The following is a 9,036-nucleotide window of genomic DNA, read 5'->3' on the forward strand; positions in this document are numbered from 1 at the left end:
GTGGGAAAGGGTGGTTTTGGTTTTTTTTTTTTTTTTTTTTATTATCTTTTCTTTTTTGTAAAAATTATCAAAATTACAAAAAAAAAAAAAAAAAAAAAAAAACATTAACCAATGATTTAATGACAAGTGGATTTTTACCTAGTACAACATGTAAGGTTACTTGTTGGGTTCATTTTGGGAGAATAACTACAAACTTATATTTATTTTGGGAATATTTAAAGGTTGGTCGATTTTGGGAGAGTGGGGAAAAGGTTGTTTTGTTATTGTAGAATTTTACGAAAATAAATGCTCATTTTATTAAAATGGAAATGGTAATGACTCACTCATAAAATAAATCTAAGAAATGATGGTAGGTGCCTATGCTAGACTTATTAAGGGAAAGGGGAATCAAAAAGGGAATGAAAAAATCATGAAAATCCTAAAAATCAAAGTGCCTTGTGCCTTGTGCCTTGTCTCATTATTACTCGGTCTTCTTGCTAGCTGGAGGGAACAGAAGCTTATTCGCATCAATGAGATCTTGAATGAGGTTTTTAAACCTGTAGCATTCATCTGTGGTATGACCATTGCCTCGATGGTACTTGCAATAAGATTTGGGATTCCATCTTGAAGATCGCTTTTCTGGTGCTGGAACTTCAGTGGCACCAATAGGCTTGGTTAAACCTCGATCATAGAGACGATCGAAAGCGACATCATAGGGTATTCCAATAGGTGTGAACTCTCTTTTAGGTTTCTTTGATTTTGAAGTATCCTTATCAAGGGCCCAAATTTCATCAGCATCGATGTTGTTAATGTAGTTGCTATGGGAAGAAGTAGAAGAAGGATTGTCATTCTTCCTGCTCTTGCCATTGTTTCCGTAGTGATTATCCTTCAAGAGGTCATCTTCAATGTTAATACCTATGTCATAGACAGCCTCAGGTTGATATTTTAAGTGCTTATAATACTTGTCTTGAAGGTTTTTTATAAATATTCTCATGGAGTCTTTTTCATCGAGGGCCTTAATCATTCTAGCAGAAAATTCCTTCCATCTCGTATAGAATTCGGTGAAGCCTTCATTGTCTTTTTGCTTCAAGATTTCAATCTCTCCATAGTTAGTCTCTACTTGTACATTGCATTGGTATCTCTTGATGAAAGTATGTAAAATACTCTCCCAAGTAGCAGGTTCCTTGGAATCTAGGGAAAAGAACCATTGTTGGCATACTAGTTCTAAGGAAAGAGAGAAAATCGAAGGGAAAGCTTGCTTGTTAACCCCATTGATTTCTATGATCGTTTCAAAAGCTTTTAGGTGGAAGTAAGGGTTATCTATGGGCTTGAACTTAGGAATGTCAGTGGTAGAGAACTTGTGCGGAAGAAGTTCCTGACTCAGTGAGATTCCCTTGGTACTCATAACTATTGGAAACTTGACTTAGCGTCCCTTCGATGCGTTTGATTGTCTTAGGTGGAACTTGTTTATTAGGATCTTCAACTTTCTCCATTCGAATGGTGAGTCCTTTGACAAGCTCAGCAAGACCCTCCATGGTCTTTTGGAGTTTGTCAACATCTTCTTGTTTGGCCGACATTGGTTTCCTTTTCCTTCGAACTATGTTCGTAAATAAGATCTCTTGTATCTAGGAATTGTATCGAACTAATCGACCCTCTTTTCTTGACCAAACTCGGTGGAAAGGAAACCCATGGACACTTATTGTCAATCATATGACTCGAATTCGATTCAACATGCATAGATGTATAAGGTGATTGATACGTGTGGGGAAAGCATGTAAAAGGAGATTATGCAGGGGGGATATGTGTATAGGGAAAGTGTTTAAGAACGAAGTAAGGTATGTAATGTATGGAAAGTGATGTAAAGGAAAAGGATGCATTTGTGGAAAGACATGGAAATTTCTGGAAAGGACGACTCAAGCATGGACCTAAGACATGGTCATGGTGTAAAAGAAGTATGTACAAAGTGTATGAAGAATCGTGTGTGAAAGTGATATTTACAAGATTCGTGTGATGACTATGCGAATAGACATGTTGTTAGACTCAAACAAGATTAGGGAAAGATCATATACTGACGTTAAACTGGTTAATCAACGACCAAACCATCACATGGCGATGGGACTGTTGCGTGGCGTTGGTCCCATCGCGCAGCGCCAATGCCTGAAATGCTGCGATGGACACCCTCGTCATGCACCACAAATTTGAAGTAAAACGCTAGTACTGGAGCATTACGACGATCTGTTTTCAGTTGTTCTTTCAAAGGTTTAAGCCTAAAAGTCTTCTAGGTTGAGCATATTCATACTTTATGGGTTCATATTAATTAATAATATCAATTAAGCAAGGTCCTCTTAGGTTTGGGTTAGTATGTATAAACATATGTACAAGAAACAAGTCAAAGGGTTAGTTCAATCACAAACAAGGTATGCACAAGTAAGATATGCTTAAGTAGTCAAGTAGTCACAACATGATGCAATGAGTTTTCCACCTAACCATGACTCTAGTTCTCTATGGTCAAGGATTATGGAGTCTAAGAGGGTCTAGGTTAAGAGTCCAGATTCATCGCGCGGAAGCCTTACCTTAGAAGGGTTGGCACGATGGACGGGACCCCGCGAGTTAAACTCAACTCCATGGTTTGGTGAATTCAACAAACTTGGATGCATCCATTATTGCACAGAGCGTTTATTACGATGGACGGAGTGTGAATTCCCAAAGGATAAAACCATATGTAAAACACATAAGGGTTCAAAAAGGTAAAAAAAAACTTAATCCAGAAGTAAAATCGTCGAGACAGTACTAGAATTGGGTGAAACAAGAAGACAGAAAGCTGCCTCAGAATCGCCAGATCATATCGCTGGATGTCAGGGTCCAACGTCCGTCGACAACATTGTTGTGGTGCGATAGTGCTGTCGTCCGTCGTTGGTCACTAATGCCACGCGACAATTCTAACGCTCTGGCAGTTATTATTTTTGGTATTTTTTCCAATTTTTTACCGCGTCTTTTCGATTTTAGTTGTGAAAAAAATTTCTGACTTTTGACGCATTATGGATGGTCTTTCCTATGTGTAACTTTTTATGATTATACCACAATGTTAATCAAATTACGCACATGAATATCAAGAATCATTCAAGTCTCATCAACTCATTCTAAATCAATTGCTAAAATAAATTAGGAATCAATTTAGAAATCCTCCCCATTGGAGTCGCAAAAAACTGTAGGGAATTTTTCAACTCTCGCCCTATTGTGGTTCATATTTTTTAGCCTGGCGGCGCTCCTAGGAAAAGAAGCTTGACAAACAGAGTCGTCAACAAGTCTTAGGAACTTGTAAACTATTCACATGTGTAAAGGTTACACCCCATTCGTAATCACAGAGAATGCTAACTTCATAGTGGTCCGGAACAATGATTGGATGTTTGGGGATGATGGTATGAATCCAACCAAAAAGAGATTGAATACGCCCTAAAATAGGCCTCTACTTAATTCTTTAGATATTCATGCGCGCTATTTAATCAACATACATACATCAAATTAATCCTTAACTTGTTTAATCTACGTTATTTGATTATCGGTGCACAATTAAATCTATTATTGGTGATCACTTGAATTAAAATCATATTAATCCTAAATCAAATTATTAATTATCTTATTAGGCGTGATATCAAGTACAAATTCCCTTTAAACCTATATAAAGGGCGTGATCACGTAATAGCATTAAATCATGAATAATCAAGGAACGTATGATTAATATAATAATCATCATCAAAATATCATTAGTAGTAAGATCCTAGGCATTATACTAAACGGATTAATAACAAATCCTAGCATGTCACTAATAACAAAATCAAAGCGTTATCTTAAACATGATACTAGCAATTAAAATATCATCCTAATCATGATACTAGAAATCAAAATAACATCCTAAGAATGATTTCTACTCTAAAGAAAAATAATTAAGTAGTTGAATTACTTACTTTCATGCTTCGACTTTCTTGCTATTAAAACAATCACGCATTTGTAAACTTCAAGAAAATGAAATCAATAAAGTAAATAAATCAAATATAATTGAAATATAAATTTGGGACCAAACCCTCAGATTTATCAACCTTTCACGCCTAGGTCGAAGACGATGTCGAGTATGGCTTGGAGTATTCAAATCTTGTGAAGGAGATATTGTGACTGATTTAGGGGAGTATCAAGGATGTGTTTAGGCTAGGCTAAGAACATGGATGCTTAAGAAAGATGTGAATTGTTGTGATTGTTGATGATAATTGTTGATGATCTGAAATGGAGGAAAACGACCTCTATTTATAAGGAAAAAAGAGAGTTGAACGGTCAGAAAAAGATGATTTTTGAATGGGAGTAAAACTGACTTTGACGCGCCGCGTTGGTGTTAACGCGCCGCGTTGGTGTTAACGCGCCGCGTTGGTGTTAACGCGCCGCGTTGGTGCTAAAGCGCCGCGTTGATCCAGGCGTTGCAGGCTGGTTCTAAAAAAGATATTAAAGCCGCACAGAGCTTGATTTCTAATGGAATTATGTTTGCAGAAGATATCCGAACGTCTTTGAATAGGATAAGATTATCATATGAGAAGTTTTATTCAATTTCAAACTCTTTTATCTTTTCGGAAAGGATAAACTAGAACCTTCTAGAAACTTCTAAAAGAGTTCTAATTGATTTAGGATTGGAAATATGATCATATAGGGCCTAAATAAAGTATTTGGACTCCATATAACAATTGGGTTGTAGCTAAGGTGGACCTAGGCACTGTTTGGGCTCGGTTAAGTATTATGGCCATAATTTATTCGTTTTAAGTCAGATTTGGGCTTGTAATGTATCGTTGGAAATCTCTTTTCAAGCCCATAACAACTAAGTAATAATTGGACTGGGATTATGGACCAAAATGATATGGTTTGGATATTTTTATGATTTGGATATGAAATAGATGATTTTTAGGACACGAAATGAATGATTTTAGGTTTAAAGACACGAAATGAATGATTTTGGTTAAAATACTTTAGGTAAGGTTAGAAATATAGTGTCTTACGGAAACATTGCGAGACTTTTCAACTCTTTACCGAACTCGTTAATCAAAACGTGAAAGTCACTTATCATTGGGTTTGGTTTTTGGGGAGACACAATCAGGTGTCTACAGAAGTCCCCACTTTGACACAATAACTACCTGTTTTTAGAAAGTTAACTCAGTCAAAGTGGGGGCTTCTGTAGAATATTTTTGTGAAGTTAACTTTCTAAAATAGGTAGTTATTGTGTCCAAATTCGAAGCCACTATCGAATTTGATGTTTATTTGATGATGGTTGTATATTTTAGATGATGAAAGTGGTAGGATGTATAGTTTGTTGAAAATCTCAAGCTTATGATAATCGGTAGTACAATGGTAGTCTAGTAGTTTCATGGTGTACCCGGTTGTGATTATTAATGTATATGTTGATGATGAAACTCGTTGGTATGAAACTTATGAAATATAATGTCAAATTCGGAATCGTATATAAGAATTAAGCTTGAAACATTGGTCCATGAACATTTTCTATTAAATGTGTATGAAGTTACAATGTAATCTACCATATGGTACTACTACTACTAGTAGATGATATATAAATTTGTTAACAAGATGTTAAAGGTCCTCTAACTCACCATACATAGAATGTAATCTACCAAATAGTTGGATAAAATCAGATCACGAGTCACTAAACTGATTACTATGATTCAGGTAAGTAGTAGGTTATGTTAGGTGTTTTGTAACCCCCCAATAATTCTTCCTTTTCCAAACCACTTACTTTAAATAAAATAGAGGAGAAATATTAACATCGCCACGTTTTAAAACTTTAAGGCTTTATCAGAATATCGCAACGGATAATCTAAACTTAAATCTTTAAAGTAATATAGTAAAGAAAACTAATCGGGGGACAATAGGTCGTGTCTACTATCCTAGATCAAATCAACAATTTATATTCCTAACCTAACTCTATCAAGTTTACTAACATAACTCTATCAAGTTTACTAACCTAACTCTATCAAGTTTACACTAGATAGTGGCAAGCTAGGGTCGAACCTCAAGGAAACGGGGTATTGCACAATCAAAGTGAAATAAAGAATCTACTACAAGTAACAAGGAGTATTTTGGTTTGTTTTTGTGAATATCTAAGATTAAACTATCTACCAAGAAGGGATTAAAACAAGAAAAATAAGGAATTAAGCTAGAATCACCAAAATAAAGATGAAAAATAAGATTTTAATGGAAATATGATAAAAAACACTAGGAAAAGGGGGTTCCAATCATGATTTACTAAGACAACTATAATGATCATCATAGATTCATGCCAAGGAATACAAACTCTACTCTAAATGATTCATTCTCATGCAATCACTCAAGTAAGTCAATGAAATCGATCTAACCTAAACTAGATCATTCTCATGCATCTAATCTAGAACTCAAATATTAGGGCTAGAGGTGCACAACAATAGCTCCAAGCATAATAAGCAAAAAATAATCAACTCAAGGCAAAACCCAATCAATCATCAATATAAACTCAATCAATCATGATTTTCACCCCCTTCCCTAACTTAAAACCTAAGCTAGAGAAAGGAAGATAGCCATATTAACTACACTAAACATGTATTCAATCCCAACAAAACCAAACATGATTCAAAACCAAAGAAAAAGCAATTAAATAAGTAAAAGCAAGGAACTTTATGGAAATGAACACTATTAAGTGCAATAAAACCAAACAAAAGATAAGGAATAAAGAAATTACTACTATTAAACATGAAGGATTAAGCAAACATGGACTAGTTGCATTGCAAAGATGAAAACTTGAAGGAAGCTTGAAAAGATCTTGATTACAACAATGGAAACTTGAAGGTTAAGCTACTTTCTCTCTCTAAAATGTTGATATTCTCTCACTACAATGTTTTTCAACGGAATAGTAAATATTAGTTGTCATGAAAATTCAAGCTAAAGACTATATATAGTTTCTTAATAAAATAAAGAAAATGGGTGAGGGAGAGGCCTCTCCAGTCAAGTTGTCGTGCCCTCTCTACTGTGGGTACAAAGTTGGAAAGCCCAGCTCGCCGCGCCCGTGGCCTTTAGCTGCCGCCCCTGCGGCTACCTGGGTCACACCCTCTCCAAGCCATCTCTAGAAACTGGTGTTCATGCTCAGACATTTCCTGTCCGCGCCCGCGGCTTGGTGTGGCAGCGCGCCCTCTCCCTTAAGCATCTCCTCTTCTTAGAATAAGCCACATTAGCAACTCCAAATCTGCTTAGCAACACAAATTCTGCCCACGAGTGCTAGGATCTATCAAAGCAAACAAATAAAGGGTAAAAAGCAAAAGAAAAGATAGAAGAAAAGGAAAATCACGAGAAAGAACAACATGGCAAGGCTTAGAATAACAAATCAAGGTTTACGGTGGAACTATGCTCTACTCGGACTCAAAAGGATAGACAAGCACCAAAGAATACTAGCCTTTCTCAATTTCATGATGTAAACACGCCCCAAGATGCCAATGGTTTCAAGAGTCAAGCCTAAGCTAAGCATAGAGAACTAGTGATTCATTCTCCGCCCTAGTCCCCTCCACAACGGTTCGCGTTCTCTCCACTAGCTTCAAATCATCCCCCTAGTTAGCTTCACTTGATTACACAAAGGAACCGGAAAAAGATTCATTTTGAGGAGGTATAAGATCATCCCGACATCTCAACTATGCATGCTCTCTCCATAGGGTTGAAAACCATCTCCCTCCACCGGTTTTTGACCACGCCCCTCTAAAGTCTAAGGATCTTTACTAGGGTTGTAATGACTTGGCTAAAGGTAAGGGTAGGGAGATCATTTGAAATAGTGGTGGCAAATCCTAAGCGAAGCAAGAGAGTGGCCAACTCACATTAACAAAACTTAAGAAACGACCAAAACTCAAACAAACAACTATCATTTCGATTTCATTACATTACCACCCTTATTCAAGGGAAAAGAACTTTAAAGCTCTCAATTTTATTTATTTATTTATTTTTTTTAAACTTCATTTGATCCTCTTACATTGCATCTTTCTTTTCAAACTTTTCTTGCATATTCATATTCAAGCTCGACTTTCAACTCTTTGCTTAAATCACTTCTCAAAACATTTCTTGCTCATATTCAGTATGCTCAAAACATTAACCTTTCATGCCCAATGCTTCACTAACTAAAAGGGTTGGTAAAACATAGGTCGTTAGGCTTGTAATGCGTTTAAGACAAGAAAGGGAAACATTAGGCTCAAATTGGTTAGCAAGTAGGTTGATGCAAAATAGAAAATCGAATTTGTAACTAAACAAAAGGAAATATAAATGAAAATGAGAAAGGGTGCCCTTTTCCTCCTCTAAAGGTGCTAGGTCACATTATCGGGAGTTAGAAATCAACGCAAGGATTAAGACACGCATAGTCGAGGATCCTGAAATACCACACATCAAAGTGATGAATGCTTGAACAAAATAAACTTCACAAAGGGATGAAAAAGGTAAGAAAATGCCAACTAAAGGGCTTCAAATCCACTACAGGGAGAAACTCCATCTTAGCACTTCCCATGAACTAAGGATTCAAATGTCCTAAAAGTTCTTAACCTTGCTACCTTAGCTAAGATTTGTCCAATTCAACCAAAGGCAATCTCAAACCATGCATCCCATCATAGAGTGAAGAAGAAACAAGAATTCTAAGGCACATCATCAAGGAAATAGAGTCCAAATGTACAAGTAAATTCCAAAATACATTCATAGCATCTTGCCATAATCATGTTTGTCACACAAAAATGAAAACTAAACAAGAGAAGGAGGAAGAAATAAAAAAAGGCTCGCAATTGAGGCATATAAATTCAAATAAATCCCAATCGACATACAATGATCGTTCGATATCAACACCAATGATCCCAGGTTCCATAGAACCAAATGCAAACAACCTCGAACCATTCAACTTCTTCCTATACTAATCCTAAACTAAGCACGGCAAAAGAAAGAAAAGAGAGAGTAAAGGAAAGATCTCACCCATCTGTCTCTTGAAGAATAATAAAGCAACCTTACAATTTACAT

The sequence above is a fragment of the Chenopodium quinoa genome, unplaced genomic scaffold, assembly GCF_001683475.1.
Source record: "Chenopodium quinoa cultivar QQ74 unplaced genomic scaffold, ASM168347v1, whole genome shotgun sequence".
In the NCBI taxonomy this organism is placed as follows: domain Eukaryota; kingdom Viridiplantae; phylum Streptophyta; class Magnoliopsida; order Caryophyllales; family Amaranthaceae; genus Chenopodium; species Chenopodium quinoa.